Here is a 23,285-nt window from a genome sequence, read left to right as displayed (position 1 = left end):
GCCATCCTCCTTACACAGATGTTTCCTCTTGGTAATTTTCCATTGACTCCCACTCTACTCTTTGGCTATATAAATTCCTACTTGTCTATGCCGTGTTCAGAGTTAAGCTCAATCTCTGTCCCTCACTGAGAAATCTCATTTCTTGGTCCTTTCCACCTATCATGATCCTCCTAAATAAAGTCTTTCTTACTCTGCTTTAACAAGTTTCACTGAAACACTGATGGACAGCATGGGAGCAGGATCTCACAAGGATGAATCTCGGAGGAGACTGAGAATCTGCAAGAACCAAGAATCCAAAGCATTCCAGGGAAAGCAAATACACCTGAACAGATGTACGCAGACCCTAATATTCCTAGAGCAATATAATATTTAATCTCTGAATGGATGAAATTATCATAAAGTATATATCTGATGATATTCCATGGAAAACACTAGAAACATGGTCTCAGAGGTCCAGAAGAAAATCACCAACTAGGATTCTAAGTTTGCCACTTTCTTTAGAATGCATAACATCCAAAACCAGACAAAACAATAGCTGTATTGCTGTAAAAGTAGAACACAGGCTGGCATAAAGAACTGCAAGTATAAACAAACAAGGATATTGGACATCATTTCAACTAAATAATAACAGCCAAATAACATAGAGTAGCTATCAAAGTTACTTTCCAATTTGTCTTGTCCAAAAGTTGAACTGATCTAACAAAACATGAAGCTGTATAGGACAAAACAATACCAAATCACTCAAATCACTGAGAAAATATACTCTGCATGAGAAAGCCAAAGAAAGAAAGTATCAGGATAAGTTGAGGGCTTGGGTGCATACGTTTCATGTTACCTTGGAATGACAATATGTCCTCACTAATTCACTATAAGTTCATTTCCCTGAGAAATGTTTAGGATGCAATGTTATCACCAATTTTCCTCCCATTAAGTTAGGTTCTAAATATGCGAATGATTTTTCATTTTAATTTCAGACTAAATTGGTATACCAACACAAATCTATTTGTTACCAAGGTTTCAAAATAGAAGCAGCAGTACAATGGCAAAATAGGACACAAAGATGAAGAGCTAAGATCATAAGAGGATAGGGCTAAAGAATCTCTGTATGATGTCTTTGGTAACTTATAATTCATTTCCAGGAAAGATAGATATTTTCAAATGCAATCAGTCCAGTAAATTAGGGCCAACAAACTATATGAGCAGAGAAATTTCACTGGGTCAGAAATCTTTGTGGAGACTATAATTACTTTGCTCAATTTTACTTTTACCTACTCTAATGAACATTTAAAAAACTTTTTTTTTTTTTTTGCCTGACCACATTCTTTGCTATGCTTGATCATGGCCTCCTGATAATCCTTGCAGATCCTCTCTACCCCCATTCTCTGTCAATGTGGTTTGGGAGGAAGTAACTCCACTCTGATTTCTGACTCTAGGGGTGAGTTTGGACCCAGATGGGGATAAAAAAGCCACATATTCCCCAGGCTACAGTAATTAGACCAGAAACTGGTACTGGCGCATGACCCACAAAAGTCATATTAGAACAACTGAAATTCCATCCTGAGTCTTTTGTTAGAACTGTTGGGCTAGAGAGTATATTTTGCTGGATTTTGAGATCAGTAGGAGCTAAACCCAAGAGCTATAGGGGGGCTATCCATGTTGCCAGAAAAATAAGAGAGTTTGCCTGAGAAAGAAACCTATACAAAAACACTTAGAGCTGAAGGATGGTGGAAAATGGCACCAGGATAATGTTTTTGAGCTACTGACCTGGCTGTATATCTGGACTTTTCTACTATACAGGTCAATACAGTCCTAGTTTTCTTGATCCACTTTGAGTTGGATTTCTGCCCTTTCAAACAAATGAATCCTGTTGAAGATACTCCTAGCTTCCCCTGACATCCAGCTACAATGACCAGTTTAATTTATAGAAAAGCTATTCATTATTTCCTCCTCATAATATCAACTGTCATGAAAATGAGTCAAGAGTTAGAAAGGAGAAGGGAAGCTTATTTTCTTTAAATGCATTTTATAAAACTGAGATCTCCCCTACATGCAGAAGGCCTCTCCTACTTATTTTAGAGTCTAATTAAATTGGGCCACATCCTATTTTTCTGATAGATCCAAAAGAAAATGTGCACTAGAGATTTTACTTTGCCATCATGGTTTCATTAATACAAACTGACAAAAGTCCATCAAAATGCTCAGGTCTCTGACTGACATTCAATAAATGACTTTGCCTCTGATATGGTTTGGCTGTGTCCCCAACCAAATCTCATCTTAAATTGTAGCTCCCATAATCCCCACGTCTTTGGAGGGACCCAGTGGAAGGTAACTGAATCATGGTGGTGGGTTCCCCCTGCACCCCCACTGCCGGTCCCCGCTCAGCTGTTCTCATGATAGTGAATAAGTCTCACAAGATCTGATGATTTTATAAAGGAGACTTCCCCTGTGCACACTCTCTTGCCTGCTGCCACATAAGACGTCTGTTAGATCCTCCTTTGTCTTCCGCCATGATTGTCAAGCCTCTCTAGCCATGTGGAACTGTGAATCCATTAAACCTCTTTCCTTTATAAATTACCCAGTCTAGGTATGTCTTTATTAGCAGTGTGAGAACAGACTTATACAGCCTCCTTCTTCGAAGACTAGAAAGATGTCAGATGGCAATTTCAATTTCTCACCACCAAATCTCCCTGAATCTATCCCACTCTCTCCTTTCCTCTTGTTGCAGTAGAACAGTCCTCCTCTTCAGGGCTGCTCCCTCAGTGACCTCTGGATTCTTCTCTGTGCAGCTTCTCAACAATGTCAATGACCAGTACTCTCAACTACATCTTCCATCTCCTTCTCCAAACTGATTTGTTCCCACCAACTTTTAAAGTCAAGTCCCTTGATCTTTATATAATATTCTCCCCCTCAACTCCACATCCTAGTCTAGCTATACCATCTATCCTTAACTCTCTTTAGTCCTTCACATCCAAACTCTTGAAGGAGTTGTTTTTACTCACTGCCTCCACCCATTGATCTACTCCTCATGTCCTCCAAGGAGAAATGAGGGCAAGATATACCCCCATGGGGCTGCTATTTGGATTAAAGGAGATATGCAGGTAAAACATTTTACACAGAGTTTAACATAAAGTTAAGTCTCAGTAGGTCACAGCATTCTTATTGAATTCATTCATTTGTTTAGTAAAAATTTGTTGAGCAACTCTACATGGACGGTGCTATGCAAGACGCTTTATCTTAACTAGATAAAATTAGCCTCTTCTCTCATGCCTCTTACATTTCAATGGGACAAAAAAGGAGAACAAGCTGGGCTCAGTGGCTCAGGTCTGTAATCCCAAAACTTTGGGAGGCCGAGGCAGGTGGATCACAAGATCAGGAGATCAAGACCATCCTGGTTAACACAGTGAAACCCTGTATCTACTAAAAATAAAAAAATTAGTCAGGTGTAGTGGTGGGCACCTGTAGTCCCAGCTACTTGGAAGGCTGAGGCAGGAGAATCGCTTGAACCTAAGAGGTGGAGGTTACAGAGAGCCAAGATTGCACCACTGCACTCCCACCTGGGCAACAGAGCGAGACTCTGTCTCAAAAAAAAAAAAAAGGAGAACAAAAAGCACACATAATTAAGAAGCAAGGTGACCCATTTTACAAAGTATGGACCAAGGCAGGGACAACAAAATTTGGAATCACCTCAGACGTGAATGTTGTCCTCTGAAGTTGTGTAACATGAAGGCCCTGAATCTAAAGGAACTGAACAGGGAACTCTGAAATGAGAACTAGGGAAGGGCAGAACTGTAAACTCAGGTTCAGCAATTAGAGCAATCCAAGGTGGTAAAGGAAGACTCAATGTTGGTGATGCAAAGCTCCTAAGCACCACTCTTTCTACAGTCCTGATGGATCTCCCCAAATTTCTGTTCTTTATTCCTTTAGGAACGCCAGAAATTTTGAACACTTTTCTACTACTCCAAGTAAGAAACACTAGCACCCATGGTGCCTTTTGGTGTGAAAAACAGGTTTCCTGTCCATACCAATGATGATGGCCATTGCAGTGGCTCACGCCTATAATCCCAACACTTTGGGAGGTCAAGGCAGGTGGATCATCTGAGGTCAGGAGCTCGAGACCAGCCTTTAGTATTCTCTACTAAAAATACAAAAATTAGCTGGGCATGGTGGCAGGCACCTATAATCCCAGCTACTCAGGAGGCTGAGGTGGGAGAATTGCTTGAACCCAGGAGGTAGAGGTTGCAGTGAGCAGAGATCGTGCCACTGTACTCCAGCCTGAGCAACAGAGCGAGACTCTGTCTCAAAAAAAAAAAAAAAAAAAAGAAACGACAAACTCAAAACTAAACTAAAAATTTGACAAACTCAAATTGATGATGAGTTTCTTAAAACCCACCCATATCTCAAATCCAAGGTTAACAGTGATTATTTTCAGAGCACAGTAATTTGTAGCCTGCCTAACCTGAGTATCCTATTGGCAATCACAGATACGACCTCAACTTTGGATCCCCTTCTCGATCCACAACTGTTGGAAGCAGATGGCTAATTTTAAAACACTTTCTCTAATAACCTAAATACCTCAGCTGATACATTCTCATCAAGAAAGCCATCTGGGTTATTTCTAAAATCCCACTTCAGGCTGCTAACTGCCCAATATCCATTCTTCACTTTTTCCTGATCAAATGCACTTCATCACTCAGTTAAAATTCACTGACATTTACTGTTTATCCACACATACAGAGGACTAACGCTTGCCTTTCTGCACTCAGCATGCTTGTTACATTCTCTTCTTTCCCCATGCAAAATTATTTTTAGTTTGGGGCTTCTTGCAAGACAGACTTAAAATCATTTTGTATTATATATTCTCCAACTTTCCCTACTTTCAAGATAGCTGTTCCTAAAAATGATCATGTGCATGAACCACATTTTTGAGGATACATAGTTCCCAAATAATGCCATGGAAGATACAGCTTATCAACTGATCCACCAGTACCCTACAAGAATGCAGGTCTAGTGTGGTGGCTTATGCCTGTAATCCCAGCACTTTGGGAGGCCAAGTCAGGCAGATTGCTCAGGAGTTTGAGACCAGCCTGCACAACATAGTGAAACCCGTCTCTACTAAAAATACAAAAAATTAGCCAGGCGTGGTAGCGCATGCTTGTAGTCACAGCTTCTTGGGAGGCTGAGGATGAAGGATTGCCTGAACCCAGGAGGTGAGGCTGCAGTGAGCCGAGATCCTGCCACTGTACTCCAGCCTGGGTAACAGAGTGAGGCTCTGTCTCCAAATAAAAAGTAAATAAATAAGTAAATAAAAGCAATTACATTACACGGGCAAATGATTTACTCTCAGGAATATTTTATCTTTCTGTTTCATCACAAGGTCAGTTGTAGCCTTACTTCTGTTTCATTTTTCAACATTAGCTGCATTTATAATAACAGCTGCATGCTTAATTACTACAAATGAGCACCTATAGTTATACTGTCTTGTTCATTTGGAAATGATTTTGAGGGCAACTTAACACTCTGGTTCAATGCTCTTTTACCCACCGTACATGTGTTTTTCTTGCCTACACTAATAAATGGCCCGATCAATAGTTCACAATTGACTGGTAGAAGATAAATTTTTCTTTTCTTACAACTTCTGAAGGATCTCTGAAGTTTGGCAGGCACATGACAAGGGGGGCAACAGGCATAGATGTAGCAAACACTGTATTATTCACTCATATACATACTGACTTCCAACAGTCAGTATCTGTGTTCCTAAGGGCTTTTCCAAATCACGGAAGCTTGCAAGTACAGATAAACTAATATTCTCTTGGAATAGCCTTCAACTAATAACTGATGGGAGTTGGAGTATAAATATCTCAATTCTCTCCCCTTTGGGTAGACTTTTTTGAAGGCATGATTTTATATCATTTCCCAGTTTCTCTATTTTAATACTCCAATTTTGGTAGCTTTTCTGCTCTGGTTTAGATGTACATATCCTTCTGAAATTCACATGTTGGAACTTAAACCTGAAGGTAATAATATTAATAGGTGGAGTCTTTAAAAGGTGATTGGGCCATGAGAGTGCCATTGTCATGGATGAGATTAATGTCCTTATAAAAAAGCCTGAGGAAGCATGTTTATTCCTTTTTTTCCCTTCTGCCATTTGAGAACATGGCATTTCTCCTTTTTCCTCTGGAGGACATAGAAACAAGATACCATCTTAAAGCAGAGGAGAAGCCCTTTCCAGACACCAAATCTGCTGGTGCCTTGATCTTGGACTCCAAGCCTCAAGAACTATGAGAAATAAATTTCTATTATTTAAAAACTACCCAGTGTAATGTATTTTGTTATAGCAGCAGGAATGGACAGATTCTGATATGGTTTGGCTGTGTCCCCACCCAAATCTCACCTTGAATTATAATAATCCCCATGTGTCAAGGGTGGGGCCAGGTGGAAATAACTGAATCATGGGGGTGGTTTCCCTCATATTGTTCTCATGGTAGTGAATAAGTCTCACAAGGTCTGATGGTTTTATAAATGGAAGCTGCCCTGCACAAGTAATCTTGCCTGCCGCCATGTAAGACGATCATTTGTTCTTCCTTTGTCTTCCACCACGATTGTGAGGTCTCCCCAGCCATGTGTAACTGTGAGTCCATTAAACCTCTTTCCTTTATAAATTACCAGTCTTGGGTATGTCTTTATTAGCAGTGTGAGAATAGACTAATAAACTTTCCTTCCATGTGTTACTTTCCCTCTCTCTTAATGGTATTTCATGAATGTTCCAAGTAAACTACTTGCTCTTGAATCCTTGCCTCAAGGTCTGTTTCTTGGGGGAGGGGGATTCCTAACTAAAATAGAGGAGGTTAAAGGAATTGGGATTAGAACTTGAGAAAATACTTTTTACCTTTTTTTTAATGTTTGTAGAAGAATAATCTTCATCAATAGAGCAAGGCAGCACAATCTGCTATTTACTAGCCATAAAATGAGACTAATGATGAACACCTAACTTATAAGCCTACTGCAAGAATTAAATGAGATAGTATTTATAATACATATAACACAATATCTGGCATATAATACATTTTCAAAGAATTTTGTTACTGCTACTGTCACTGTTCTAACTCTGAGGTATACCTTTTCTTTCTATAACCAAATAACTCATCAAGTACCTAGTGTGTGTCATAATTTCATACTTTTTAAACATTGGACAATTACAAAAAAAAATCCTGTTATGTTTCATTCGAATTAAACCAAAATGGAAAAAGAATATTAAATCTCCAAAAGGAAGGCTGTGTGCGGTGGCTTATGCCTATAATTCCAGCACTTTGGGAGGCCAAGGCAGGAGGATTGTTTAAAGCCAGGAGTTCAAGACCAGCCTAGGCAACAAAGTGAGACCCTGTCTTAAAAAAAAAAAAAATCCAAATGGCAGTTATGATTTATCTAGAGAAGAATTGTCAGGACTGGAGTAATAGTGTCCTTAGCAGCATTAGAATGAGGTTAGGGTTTAAATCAGCACTAAAATTCTAATTCCAAATGAAAAAGCATGAGGGTCTTTGCAGGAGACAAATCATATGCAAATTGAAATGCATTGCAAAAATGGTCCCCATCCCTACCTGGGATGCTGTTCCATGTGTATCTACATGATAGTTTCCACTCCTCCTTCAAATGTCACTTTCTCAAATACGCCTATACTAACCATCCTATTTAAAATCATGCCCTTTACCACCACCCATCCCAGCTCTTTTGATTTCCTTTATCCCACTCTATTTTATCAACACACTGATGATCCTTCTGGCACTCTATACATTTATTTATTATGCTGTTTCCTGAATGTCTCTCCTTTTTTTAATCTATGTTCATTGATGTGTCCCCTCATGCTACATGCCACTGGAAGTAATCATAGTAGTGCTCAATGTGCAGCTGCTGAATGGGTAAATGACTAGTTGGGAGTGGTCACTGTAATATCTGTTTCCTATTTCCTAATCTAGCCATCACAGGAGAAAGTAGACATAAACAGACACCGCTCTAATAAATAGATCCCATTATCTTGTTTTACTACTACTAGTTGGGTGAGTAACTTAGAGACAAATGTTCTTCCGTTTTACAGTGATATTGACAGTCATTGCACACCCTGGTCTTTTAGAAAAGAAAATTCTTTTCAGCGGGTGGACTGTGCTCTGTGTTTAAAATAAAATTGAGATCTGAAAAGAAATGGGAAGCTGCTGCTATCATCCTTCTACTCCAAACAAATAAAAACTCTAGGAACAACTCTGGAATTTTCTATCGCACTTGTTTTTCATTATTTTTTAGCAAGGTACAGTGATATCATTATTCTTAGTCGCCCTGGGTGATTCCAATATTGATTTTGAGATTTTTCCAGCCATTCTATAGAATGCTTCTCATTTATAAGGTTCTGCTTCACTGCTGTGGGCACAGTTGCATTGTGAATGTTTTATATTTTCTAGATGATAATATCATATGAAATATGATACCATCCTTCTGCATTTTGATAATCCCTACCTCCAGCAAGCTCAAGACCATATGATTTCTTTTTCCATTTTAGTTTAGTTCAAATAAAACACAACATAATTTTTTTAAATTGTCCAGTGTTAAAAGAAATATTGAAAAATTAGTTGCAGAAGCCCATCTAACTATGTAAATGATTCCACCAAATATCTCTAAACTCTATCTTTTTAAATAAACTTCTCACCTGAGTGAAGTTTTACTTCTAAATTTTTTTTCTAGGGTAAAATTTTTAAAATGCATTTTTCTAAAATGTCACTTGCCTTATATCTAAATGATTAAATAAGTTGGTCCATATTTTCAGGAAACAAGATTAAGAAGGCACAATATGTAAGGATAAAATGATCCAAAAATATAGAGCAATACTCATCCTACTTCAAAGGTTATAAGTTCAAAAGACTTTAATTACCAAGACGGGTAACATAAACAAGTAAAATGGCCTGATGATAGGCAGTAAGGAGTGATGGGGACTGTGGGCAAAGTGAAGACTCCATGACCGACCCATGTTAGAGGCAGCTGCTACTCAGCTACAGCAAATGATTGCCATGAAGAAACATGGTTAGTGTTGACAAATTTTGCAACTGTGTATGTGTGTGTATTTGTGTGTGTGATTTTTTGAAAAAGTCAGAAATCTAGATTTTTTTTCTGAGAAATTTCACACTTGTGTGTGTTAAACAGAACACAACTATACCACAAAATTAGACACTGCTCTAAATGGACATAATCAAATATTTAGTACCTAATCGAATTCACAGTGTTCTACACCTTCCAGCTTTAGAAGGATAGCTTAATTAGATTTCAAAGACAGTAAAAATATCCAGTTTTTATATCCTGTTACCTAGGTGTTAGTAGGCTCTAATTGGTAAGTGATTCTTTCAACCAGTGTAGACTCCTAATATCCCAACACAGAAACTTGCCTTAGAAAACCAAGCTGAAGTACACAAGGTAACTTCTGTCATAGATAGTATCCATATATTGCATTAAAAAATCCCTGGCATTTATCATCCTAGAATCTTCTATCTCTGGGGATTCTGTCGAAAATATATCTGGCCAGAAGCCTGAAAAGCCCTTGGGACTCACCCTGGGGAACCCCTTGCTTGGATCACTCACTTTGACTGATTTCTCTCCCAAACTTTCCGATTTCTTCCTCAATTTAAAGTGCATCTGTTCCTATGGAAACATTGGTGCCAAAGACTTGGGCAAAACTGAACAAAACCCCAGCCTTCGCTATACAAATCAAGTGATGTTTGAGCAGAAATCACACCACCAATTAGGCGTATTCATACCAGGCTTGGGACAATAGAGCAGTAGGTGTTAAGCTGCATCTAGCAATCAAATAATTATTCTCAATGTTTTTAAGAAGCTCAGTTTATTTACTCTATTGTTGGAAAGCTGGCTCTCAGCTTATAGTTTGCTTCATCACTTTCTCTCTTCTCCATGTGTTTAGAATCTCTACCTTACACCCATATTCAATATTGGAATTTTTGTCTTTCTCCCACCAGAAACTGGTAGGGGGTTTAATCTTTCTCTCTACCTCTTTTTTATTTACAGAAAATAGAAAACTAATATTAGAGTGAAATTCATTTGTTTATTTGTTTGTTTGTTTTTAAATAGATAACTTTTAGATTAGATTATGTTAGATTAGCCAATTTTCGTGTAGGATTCCAAAGAGAACTTTTCTTATCCACTGAGTTGCTATATACCACAGAGTTGATGGCCTTGGACTCAGATGATACATGGTTTGACTCTGCTTCTTGACTCTATCTAACCGCATGACATTTTGCCTTGAGTGACCTTTTAAATCATGGTACCACTCTTCTGCATTTGTATTCAAATTTTTTAGCCTGGGTAATATCCATTCATCCATAGATATTTATTAAAGACCTGACATGTGCAGTGTAAAGCCAGGTGCTAGGGATATGAAGATGAAGCAACAAGATGCCTTTTTAAGAAGAGTTCCCAGTTTAGCGCAAGAAGAACTCTTGCCTGGAGTTAAGTTTATATATATATATATATATATACACACACACACACACACACACACACACACACACCATTGTGATGACTGAGAGGAACAATCAGAACCATGTGGGAGGATTTTGAGGGGTGTGGGGGAAGGCTGTAGCTGGATAGGAAGTTTTCAATGAAGGGGTGATACTCAGATAATAGAAAATCATTTTGGGGGTAGAAAGGAAAGAGAACAGACAGGAGGCTGATACAAGATCTAATTGAGAGACACAAAGGGGAGTGGCAGTGGAGACAGGGCAGGGCACATGCGAAAAAGGTTTTTTAGGTTGCTATTTATTCATTCATTCATTCATGCACTCATTCATTTTGAGACACAGTCTTGCTTTGTCGCCCAGGCTGGAGAGCAGTGGTGCTATCTCAGCTCACTGCAACTTTCACCATCCTGGTTCAAGTGATTCTCCTGCCTCAGCCTCCTGAGTAGCTGGGATTGCAGGCATGTGCCACCACACCCAGCTAATATACATATATATATATATATATATATATATATATATATATATACACACACATATTTATTTATTTATTTTTTTTTTTAGCAGAGACAAGGTTTCACCATGTTGGCCAGGCTAGTCTCAAACTCCTGAACTAAGGTGATCTGCCCACCTCAGCCTCCCAGAGTACTGGGATTACAGGTGTGAGCCACCATGCCCAGCCAAGTTGCAAATTTAGATACTGCTTGATTGTGACGGTGGGAGAAAGGTAGACTCTACTTGGAGTCCTAAAGAGATAGTACACAACTTGCAGGTAGGTAGCTGTTATCTTAAAAACCCTCAAAAAGGGTTAAAAAAAAAAACCACTAAACTCAAGGCATGAATAACTATTATTCAAATATTATTGGCAAATTATTTTTGTTTGTTTATTTTCCTACCTGTGAGGTTTTAGCATCTCTAATGCCTAGAGCAGAAAGAACATTGTCTTAAAAACCACCAGGATGAGAAAAACCCTAAGTTGTTTCTGTAAAATTTTTTTAAATCCCCCTTGTCCATCAGTGTTTTTATTTTTAGAGGTTAAATCATACCCACATAGCAACTGTTCCTACTTTAGAGGAATAATCTTTTTTTAAAACAAATAAGTGTAAATTTTCTGTTCTTCCAAGAAGTTCACTTCCTGGGTTGGTAAACTGTGATGTAGCTATAAAATAAGGGCAACACGGCTGATAGTTAAAAACAATTAGCTAAAAAATCAGTATTATACAAACACCATTTGCATGATTACAGCGACCATTAGAAGCAAACACATGAAGTTCCCTCTAGAAAATAGCTAAAGAAATTCTTAAATAGTATTCCAGCCTTGAATTTTAATTGAAGCTAATAACTGTTGTGTCTATCAGAGAGCTTATATTTGGAACCAAATGTGGGAGTTTCTCTCTCTCTCTCTCTCTCTTTTCTCTCTCTCACCTTCCCTCCCTTCCTCCTTTCCTTCCCCCATTATGTAAGTTGCTATCGAAAGAATGATGGAACCACTATTGATTGGAACCAGAAAGTCTTCTTGGTTCATTTGGACAATAGGGCAATGAAAGAGTAGTAGGGGCATGAACCAGTGCTTTAGAGAAACCAAGGTACTCCTTATGGCCAATTTACCTTAATCATCAATGACACAATGGCAATTCTGTTGAAAATTAGCAAAGGAAATCCCACAACTGGACATCTGTTTAAAAATGTAAGTTAAATTTTCTTCTTATACAAGCAACCAAATATTGATTTTTGGTTTGGAACATTCAGTTAATCATAACACCAAACACGGCCAGGGAGTCAATGCATTTACTCTCCCTTTTCATGAGGAAATCTACAAGAACAGAAATGCTGAATCTGAGGATTTGAGAGTATTGGAGAGTCAAAGTGGGCTGATTAATCCAGTGACTTTTAAATTATTTAAGGTTCAAGGATTCCAAACAAAACTTCTTATCCATTGAAGTGCTGTATACCACAGTGTTTATGGCCTTTGGATTCAGACTATCTAAGGCTTCTTGACTCTATCTAGCTGCATGATATTTGCCTTGAGTGACTTATTTTACAGTGCTCTTATGAAGACTAATTAATATACATAGGTAAAATGCTTGGATGTGGGCTTAACACATCTTGTTCAATATGTCAGCTATAATCACAAAGGTGTAATCTATTTTTCTTATAATCTACCTTGCCATTGCATGATTAGCTAATTATGCATGTGTGTCTCAACAATTGAGTGTTATTTTTCTAAAGCAGTTACCTGAGCAGGCCTGATCCTAACATTTGAGAAACAAGAGTATAAAAGGAGTCCCACATGTTACAGATCTCAACATATAAATACTGTAAATCAAGCTAAAAATGTTAATTTAAATGTGTTATGTCTTTCTGGCTTGATAAATATGCCTTTATAACAATCTAGAAGCCCGGTTTAAATTTAGAATACTTGAATTCCAGAACATGGCAAAGCAAGGAGACCCAGTCTTTGCTCCCCTCCCCATCCTTTTCTCTTTTTACCATGGCCTCCAGCACCCGTGTTGAGACTACAAAGTCCACAAGTCCAAGCTCCATCTAACCTCCCACCAACAGTCTTTTTTCAGCCCCCATTGGGCCCAGGAGCCCCATGAGAAGTAATTTCCAAGGTCCCAGCTATGCAAAGCAAGACTCAGAAGGAAGCAAAGGGCTCTAGGGAGTGCATGGGCTCTTTGATTGTTGCAGAAGAGCAGGGCTGTCCAGGTGCTGAGAAGTTGGAGTGCAGAGTAGCAGAGCCCTCTACTATGCAGTGAGCAGGGCAGGGACCTCTCTTGCTAATTTAAGATGATTTTCTCTGTCCTGTTTTTTGTGCAAGTGAAAAACAATTACCTTTTTTTCCCCTTCCACTTATAAGTCATCTTTCTTCACAGAAAAGTTTATAAAGAGTTTATAAAAGCAACAACATGATTGTTAAGTTACCTGGACAGCCACAGACATTTCCTATTGATGGTGAGAACTGCAGTAAGAATACACACTGATCTAAGCATGATCTTTTAATATTTGATTAATAATAACTTTAGTTATTAACTAAAGTTAATTGAACCAAGAGCCTTGTATTCATGGTGAACTAACCTGAAACACGACCATTGGGCTTGATGAATATAAGATAATTCAGAAAAGAAGGCTAGACCTGTGTTTGGTACCTGATCTATTTCCAAACTATACCTTTTGCTTCTGCTACACTGTTTCTTTCAGATTATCCCTTTCTAGGATTTTCTCTTACCTAAGAAAATGGGAACTTCCTTTTAAATTCCTGCTGGTATATGAGGATCAAGCTGAAAAGCCACACTCTTCCTGACATGTCACTTCTGGCTCCAAAAAGAAAAAGTATCTTCTGTGTGAGGCACCCACACTGCACCTTTAATGATGCACATCACAGTGAACATTATTCCATGAACCTTAAGTTAAACTCTCATGTCATAGCAATTGTTTCCTATTAGAGGGGGAGAGAGGGATGGCTGGTATTCAACCCTGTTTGCCTCTTAGTCCTAAGATAATGGGCATTTCTGTTGTCTCTTTATGTTTTGGCTTGGTTTGGTTTTGGCTTTTTAGCACCCATCACGTCTCTTGGGTTTCTTTCATTGGAAAGGAGTAGTGGGCCTGCTAATCAAGGCACCCCACTTCTACAAAGAACCTCAAGCGTAACAGCCAGTGGACTGTGGTCAAGCTCTGAACAAGCCATTCTTGACTGGGGCCTATTTCTCAAGTGCCTGATATATAGACCTGGAGCTGAATAGCTTCATCTGCTTCTACACTGTTTTGGGGTGTGTGTGAGTGTGTGTGTGTTGGGGGATTCCCCACCACCCCCCACCACATTTCTGGAAATTCTTTTAGCTTCCTAATATCCTTCTAGTAAATTCCTTTTGCTGGAGTTAGGCAGAGTTTCTTTCATTTGCATGCAATCTAGGAGTCATTGCTGATACACATGGCAGAGCCCCTGACACAATAGATAATCAATGAATGTTTGTTACATAAATGAATAATTACAACCTAAATGTATATCTCTGCTTATTTGTAAAATAGCGAGTTTTTTTTTCTGATTCATAAAAGAACACATTAATGACTAATTTCTTTTTCAAGGCAGGGCCTCCCTCTGTTGCCCAGGCTGGAGTACAGTGGCGCAATCTTGGCTCACTGCAACCTACGGATTTTGGGTTCAGACATTCCTCCCACCTCAGCCTCCTGAGTAGCTGGAATTACAGTTGTACACCACCACGCCCAGCTAACTTTTTTATTTTTTTGTAATTATGGGGTTTTGTCATGTTTCTCAGGCTAGTTCAGACTCCTGAGCTCAAGTGATCCACCTGCCTCAACCTCCCAAAGTGGTGAGATTACAGATGTGAGCAACCGTGCCCACCTACTACATTTTTTAAAATTTGGAAAAGTGTAGCAAAATAAAAGCCATCCATATTTCTACCACCCAGAGATTGCCTAACTTTTTAATTCTGTTCTTCTTTTATATACCTGCATCATGCTTTCATTTCACAACACACATATTAACAATACAATATATGTGGTAGTGCATTTTGGTTTTTTCCACTTAAAATTGTGGTGAAGGTTGTTTCATGTCATTATATAATCTTCAAAATGATTAATTTTAATAGCTATATAAAAGTCTGTTATCTTGGGATCTTAAATGTCTTTAACCAGCTCCCAAGTTCTAGTTATATAGGTTGTTTTTAATTTTTATTACTATGAAATATATTAGAATACACAATTTTGCCTGCATCTACTTCCTTAGCAAAGACAAAAACAAATATAAAATAAAAAGCAAGAGAAATGGTATGTCAATTAATTTGAACTTTTAAAAGCTTTTGACAATTTTGTGTGTGTGTGTGACAGAATCTTTGTCTGTCACCGAGGCTGGATCACAGTGACACAATCTCGGCTCACTGCAACCTCCACCTCCCAGGTTCAAGTGATTCTCCTGCCTCAGCCTCCCAAGAAGTTGGGATCACAGGAGTGTGCCACCACACCCAGCTATTTTTTTGTATTTTAGGAGAGATGGGGTTTTGCCATGTTGGCCAGAGTGGTCTCAAATTTCTGGTCTCAAGTGATCCGCCTGCCTCGGCCTCCCAAAGTGCTGGTATTACAGGCATGAGCCACTGCGCCTGACAGACCTTTTGACAAGTATTTTTAAACTTTTCTGTAGGAAGGTTGTATTATGTAACCCTCCCACCACAAGTAATGAAAGAGATTGTCCTTCTCACTGCATCCTTGCCAGTATTGAGTTTATTTTCTGTATTTTTTACTTATTTAATACATAAAACATGGCACCTCATTTTCATTTTTATTTGCGTTTCTGGGATTAATAGTAATAACATTAATTAAACATGTGCATTGGTCTTTTATTTCTTCCTTTTGAATTATTCATGTATTTGGACAATTTTATTGGGGTGCTATTGTTTACTCACTGATTTGCAAGAGTTCCTCAGGGCTACTGTGAACTGTCATGTCATGTTTGGTATCAATATTATTTTCCATGATTCTGTTCTGCTTTAAAATACATGCATTTCTGCATATGAAAGTTTAAAATATATTCAAATCTACGTTTTGCTTTGTGATTCTTCCCACTGATTTTATATTTAAAAAGTACTTCCCTGGCCGGGCGCGGTGGCTCAAGCCTGTAATCCCAGCACTTTGGGAGGCCGAGGCGGGTGGATCACGAGGTCAAGAGATCGAGACCATCCTGGTCAACATTGTGAAACCCCGTCTCTACTAATACAAAAAAATTAGCTGGGCATGGTGGCGCGTGCCTGTAATCCCAGCTACTCAGGAAGCTGAGGCAGGAGAATTGCCTGAACCCAGGAGGCGGAGGTTGCGGTGAGCTGAGATCGCGCCATTGCACTCCAGCCTGGGTAACGAGAGCGAAACTCCGTCTCAAAAAAAAAAAAAAAAAAAAAAAGTACTTCCCTAAAATTAAATATTTTATTCTAGCTTTGTTTTACACCTTGCATATAAACTTATCAATTTATGTGGAATTTCGTTTGGAAGGTCATGTAAACAGAGGTTCTTAGTTGAATGTTTTCTATACACTTCGCCTATTTCCACGACGTTTTTGTCAAATACTCCTCACTGTTTCATAATACTTTCTCCATCATATTTCTGTTTCTAACAATGACCTAAATCTGTTTCCAAGCTCTTCTATTCCACTGAGCTATTAATCGATTCTTACACCAGTACTACATTGTTATAATGATTGTAGTTCAATGATCAAATTTATTTTTATTTCAACAACGGCACTCATTACCACTACCGCTCCCATCTACCTACCTTCACCCCCTACACCCACATCTACCGTCTACCACCCCCACCCATACCACCTCATCCCACCATCTTCATGTATTCTTCTCTACCATCAAACTTCCCCCACCTCCACCATCCCCAGAACTCCACTCCCCACACCACCTGCATTGACCACTACCTCCCATCTTACCACCACCACTCACCTCCCCTACCACCACTACTATTCTTTTGAAAAGTTTTCTTTTATTTTTATATAGTGATTCTTCCAGATGGATGTTAGACTCATTTTCTAAGGTTCTCCCAAATCCCAATGTAATAAAACTATATAATTGATCTGGGAAAAATAACCATTTCATAATATTCATCTTTCTACCAAAGCATAAGGTATTCTTTCATTTGTTTTCTTCTCAGTTTATTGGTTTGAATAAAATTGTATAGCTTTCTACAAAGGCTTTTATACATTTCTTATTTTTCCCAAGTATTTTACGTACATTTCTTATTTTTCCTACTAAATTTATATTTTTATGACTTCATGAATAGAATCATTTCCATCCTACTTTTTAGTTAGTAAAACACTGGCATTTGGGGTGGCCATCGATTTTTGAACATGTATTTTATAACCAACGACCTTCCTGAAATTTCTTACTAGTTCCTTTAGGTTTTAATTAATCCAATTGTATATCCATCACTTTTAAACAAACTCAAGACACACTGTCTAATTTTTGGTTACTTATTGAAAAGCTTTACTTAAGCATAGGCATTAAATGCTATTTTACTACTTATTTTTAAAAATCACCTTTTTATGATACTAACATAAAGACCTGAAATTGAGCCACCTTAGAAATCTAAAACGTAACATGTGCTCCTCTGTTGAACTACATTCATTTCCCTTGGGCACTCAGTCTTACTATTCAAAACTACAAAAAGGGCTCTGAATGAGAGACATTAAGTCATTTCTCACTTAGATTAAACAGGACAAATTAAACAATAAAACAATTCAGAATTCTGACAGAAACACACCGGGAACTTGGTGCCACATAAAAAGCATTTGTCTCCTGATTTAACTTCGGAGATAATGGCCAGGATGATTTTTAAAATAAAACAGGGCCCACCTAAATATACTGAGAAAGCTATTGCACGCTCTTCTATATATGAGCAGATACCTTTTTCCCCAGATAAGCATACATTTCCTATATCAAAAGATCCAGAAAATAGTACCAACAAATTATTAATTCACAAAATATTTGTTGTGCTCCTAGTAAGTGTGGGGTTCTGTGTTACTGGGAAAGATTGGGGGCTATAGTGATGATTACATACAGGAACTGAAGAGACACTGGCATATAATAGAAGCTCAACAAATAATTAAGTGTATTATTTATTTATTATTATACATAATGATTGTGATTTACTGTTTACTATTAATTTCCAGAAGACTGAAAGTCTAGTTTACCATTGTCTTCCAAGAGCCTAGCATGGAAAATATACACATGTAATAAATATTTGCAGAATATTTTTTGACTGATTGATGTATTTTTACAAAAATTTCAGTTGCCAAAAAATATTTTGGCTCAATTCTTAACTTCTAGCCTAAACCAGTTCTTAAAAGATGCAGTTGTTAAAGCCAAGAATACTCCCCTTTTGAAGTCAGAATAAGGTTCTAAATTGCTCTTTCTATACTAGTTTAAAAAAAAAAAAAAAAACCTTCTAAAAATCAGATCTTTAAGTTGGCACAGGAAAATACTAGGAGGCAGAATGTTCATTCCTTCACTCATTTGCCAAATGTTTATTGAGCATCTTCTGTATATAAGACATAAAATAAATGGCCATTATAGAGCTTACAGACATGGCCAAACAAATAAACAGGCAATTATAAACTGAGGTAAGTGCTGTGGAATAAAAGAAAAAGGATGATGAGAGAGTTGGGTTGGTGGGGAAGAGAGGTCAAGGAAGCCCAAGGGACAAGTACGACCCAGGCTGGTAAAATATAGAGGGAAGTGGTTGGGGATGTTCCAGAAACACACAGGGTCAGTGTGACAGCAGCAAGAGGAAGAGATGCACAAGATGAGGCTGGCCAAGTACCAAAGGCTCTAGGAGTCTCTGGAATCTGTCCCAGGTGTGTGGGTGGTATTTTATGTAGGGAACTGACATTATCCTATCTGCTCTGGATGAAGTATTAGAAGAGCCAGGCAAGGAACCAGGGGTCTTGTTAGGAAGTTAGACTAGTGGTCCAGCTAAGAGATGATAACTTAAAGTTTGATAGTGGTGGTGGTGGGGATAGAAAGAAACTATCAAGATGTATTTAGAGATCTATATAGAAAATAGCATTTATAAGACTGCATGATGGTTTTGCATGCCAAGGGAACAGAGGCGTCAAAGGTGATTCTTGGGTTTCTGCTTAAAGAAACTCCATGGACAGTGGTGTCATTTACCAAGTTAAGAAGGACTAGCTTATCTTTGTTGCTATTATTGTTTAATGCATTTTGTTTGTTTTGCATTGGCTTGGAAGGGTAGCAAAAAGGATGGAAGGCAACATCAACAAATCAGTTGAGGAGAGAGTATGTTTGAGATAACTGCAGAAGAGCCACGTCCTGGTTTGTCTTGGCTCTTGAACACCCAGGTAAGTGACATGCATAAGTGAGGTACCTCTGAACCCTCTTCCCTACCATGGTTGGGTATATAAAGCCTCAAATAGATTAGTTGGCTTAAATAACCTTTAAAGTCTTTTCTGAACCCATGCTACTCTATCTTTACCTCCTGTTCTTATGCTGACATAACGTTAATGTTGTCATTAAACACAGTTTCATAGAGATGTTGGTATACTGGGCTGAAGAATATCTCCCAAGAATTCATGCCCATCCAGAACCTGTGAATACGACATTTAGAAATCAGGCCTTTGCAAATGAAATCTGATTAATATGAGGTCATCCTGAATAAGGAATGGGTCCTAAATCCAAAATGAATGATGTCTGTATAAGAAGAGGGAAATTTGGACACAGGGACAGAGATAGAGAGGAAGATGCCAGGTGAAGACAGAGACAGAGATTGGAGTTATGCTGCCACAAGCCAGGGAATGCCTAGGGCTACCAGAAGCTGGAAAAGGCAAGCAAGGATCCTCCCTTAGAGGTTTTGGAGGGAGCATGGCCTTGACAACACTTTGATTTTGGACCTCTAGCCCCCAGAATCACGACAGAATAAATTTCTGTGGTTTTAAGCCACCCAGTTTTTGGTAACTTGTTATAACAGCCCCAGGAAACGAATACAGTTGGGAAGTTTTAGTGAAATCATGTTTTAACCTGAATCATCATATAGGGCACAGAGTATACATTCAGTAAATATCTATTTCCCTTATACTCATAACGGTCACCACCATTTTCCTGGTGGTTTAAATTATGAGTAATCCATGTATCTACTTATCTTGGCAGGTCTTACTACTCCTAGAACTGTTTTATAAGTGAGGAAACTAAGGCTTAGGAAAGTTAAGTAATTTTCCCAGAATCACAAAGCTAACCATAGAAGAGTCAGAGTTCAAACACCTGCCTCCCATACCTACAGCATTTCAACAAGCCCTGACAGAGTGGAGAGGCACTGCCAGACTAGATTTTCAATGCTTGCAATTAAAATTCACATTTTTAAATAAAACAAAAAGCTGCAGAGACCTAGTACAATCTCTACCTATTCACAGAAGAACATAGATTTTTAGTCTAAGGCCAATATTACCAATGAACTTGCCATTGGCTTCTATGGCTTCCATTTAGCAGTGCATCTGCCTTGCACATATGTATTCCAAGTCAAGGTATTATCATCAGATTGAACATGTATGGCTTTAATTTACTTAAATGCATTTTCCTTATGTATTCCCCACTTCATTTTGATGATACTGACTCATTCTCGCCACCTAACAAGACTATAAAAATAGTGTGAGTGCAGAGGAAACTCTCCCCAAACTTCATATTCCAAGATGCCCATCCTTTAGATTATAAAGCAAAAAATAAACTCATGCTTTAAATTTACCTTTCTCCCTAACATGGTTACCTTTCTCCCCAACATTGAGTTGTTGTGCTGTTGAACATAACAGATATACAAATCTAAGGTGGCACAGCTATTATTATAAGGTGTCAATTTCATAGAATTCTAGTGTAGGAGGGACTTCTAAAAAGCATCTAGTCTCTCTGCATCAGGTAAGAGAAAGAGTGTCTTTAGCCTCCAAGTCCCAGAAGAGAAGCGGTTGCATAAGAGATTTTGTGTTACCTAAGACCCTGTGGCTATGTCTTGGTAGAACTCTGTAGAATTCCAGGTTTCCTGATTTCCCTAAAAGCGTGTTCAGTCTTTCAAGCTGTCATCAGCTATTAACAATGACACTTTCCTCTGGCTTTGTGCCAACTTTTATTTTTCTTTAATTGAAAAGCCTTAAAAAGGCCACCATAAATTGGTTCAGTGCTTCAGGTTCCTTTAATTGATATCTAATGTTGACAAATTAACTCATATATGGAGTTGAAAGCTCCATGTACACACATGGTTTCAAGAAGGGCGATCACACTTATCCTCCAAACTGTGCAGTGATGATCCTTGGACTTCTCAAGTTTACCCTCTAGGAGGCTGGCATGGCACACAATTTTGACAAGAGTTTAGAACTGAAATCCTCTTCCACGCCCTGCCCACAAGGGTGCCCACAAGCAGAAGTTCTCTTTCTCTCTCCATTACAACCCACCACGCGCGTGCACACACTCACACACGCACACAGGCAAATAACAAAGGAAAACATAGCCCCATAAAGGCTAAGCTATTGCATCCTCCAGTCCACACCTGCCAAAAGACAAAAACCATAGGGAATCCTGCCCTGGCAATATGTCCAACACTCCTCAGGAAAAGCAGCACCGTAGTACCCCCAGGGCGTGCGCGGCTGTACACACACAAAGAACTGATGCTGGGCTTGCGAGCGGTTCGGGGTACTAGCACGCTCTCAGGGCTGGAATTCGGGGTTCTCCCCCACACCCTCCCGCCCAGCAAAATGGAACTATCCTTTATTTGACCCGTAGAAAGCCCAGGCTGGATAGTAGCGCATGGGTTGGGGGTGGGCGGTCCCGATAGCTACCCTTCAGGCAGCAGGTCCCTAGCCTTTGCATCTCCTAGGAGATGCATGATCGCGCTGTCACAGAGGTCCTCTTCGAATCCTCTCCCGGCAAAGCGAGATGCTCCGGGTACCAGCGGCGCGCATCCCCGCAGGCGCCCCTCCTTGCGCGGACACCCACCCAGGCAGCCCCACCAGGCGCGCCTGCCTACCTGGTAGTCGGCTGTCAGCGAAGCGGCGGTGCCTCAGCCTCTCCTCAGCTGCTACATCGTTCCCAGCGCCATGTTCCCGGTCTCCCCGGGAGCACGCTGGGGAACTACTACGGGCTGGGTAGGGGCAAGGGGGGCGGGGGCCAGAGGGAGGGGGTGGGAGGCAGAGACACAGCTTTCTACTCTCCACCCAAACCTCCCCCAGCTACTGAGCATGCCCAGCTGCCTGGCTTCTCCCCTCGGAGGACTGTCCATGAGCGCACGCAGCTGCTCCGGGTTTTCGTGGCAGCCGGCGGGAGGCAGGCTGTAGCGGCTGCCGCGGGTAGAGGTGAGGGGGAGGGTCGGGGGGCGTGTCTACACTCCGGGTGCTGGAGGCGGGAACTGGAGCAAGCGACCAATCCAATCGCGCTGACTCCCTGCCGTCCGCGGCGGGGGCACCTCCTGCACGCCCTCTCCCCACACTCTAGGGGCTTGCAGAAATTTTGTTCAGGACCATTGCAGGTTTGAGCTTTGCTTAAGAGACTAGCAGAGGTGGGGAGGAGGAGGGGCTGAGAAGTAGAACGGTGGGCTGGCCTCTTTGCCACCACCTGGACCGGTGGGTCTCAAACTTTAATGTGCCTGTGAATTAAAATGCAGATTCAGATTCAATTGGCTGGGTCCTGAGATTCTGCAAGCCTAACAACCTCCAGGTGAAGCTGATGCTGGCCCTCTCACCACTCCGAGTAGCAAGGATCTAGAGAACCCCTTATCTGTGACCTCTGAGTGGCCATGCTTCAATCTGCCAGCCCAGCAATGGTCTCTGGTGTTCACAGAGACTCGTCCAGTTTGGCGTTGCCGAGCCTTCCCTGGAAGGAGTCTTCGTGGGGCTAGGCTCTGACCACCCACCTTCTCCTTGGCTGCTGTCTGATTTAGAATTTAAGGCCCAGGGGAGAAAGGATTCCTGGACCTTTTCATGCTCACTTTGATAGTTAGCTAGTAAGTCAGTTGCTGGTTGAGCTGCACCAGTTAAATCTGAACCTCTCTGCGTTGGCTGTCCCCCTCCTTTCCTGAGCTGGGACAAAAACTCAGACTGGACATCAAAGTGTTTATTGTACATCTAATAGCAAGCTTGGGCTTGCCCAGTTAAGAAGGCTGACAGATTATGACATGTAGCGCATTTTTGGACCAAGAGATGACAGGCCTTTTTGTTGAGTGATGCTTGGGCTGAAGTTTGCAATGATATTTGTGGTTGAACTTAAACTTCCCAGTTGC

General features: G+C 39.9%; 1 protein-coding gene across 1 annotated transcript in view; it reads right to left on the bottom strand.

The window, feature by feature from the left end:
* PAK5 (p21 (RAC1) activated kinase 5) overlaps positions 1 to 22,352 on the bottom strand; it is a 299,715-nt gene extending 277,363 nt beyond the window's left edge. Inside the window, exon 1 of the mRNA XM_012455429.3 lies at positions 22,038 to 22,352. The gene's annotated coding sequence lies outside the window, so the exon portion shown is untranslated. The remainder of the gene's footprint in view (positions 1 to 22,037) is intronic.
* Positions 22,353 to 23,285: the final 933 nt, after the last annotated feature.

This window comes from Aotus nancymaae, unplaced genomic scaffold, assembly GCF_030222135.1.
Source record: "Aotus nancymaae isolate 86718 unplaced genomic scaffold, 86718_ANA_hifiasm-v0.15.2.pri h1tg000029l, whole genome shotgun sequence".
Lineage (NCBI taxonomy): Eukaryota > Metazoa > Chordata > Mammalia > Primates > Aotidae > Aotus > Aotus nancymaae.
Note: the sequence above shows the minus strand (reverse complement) of the source record. Positions and strands in the feature narration are given on the sequence as shown.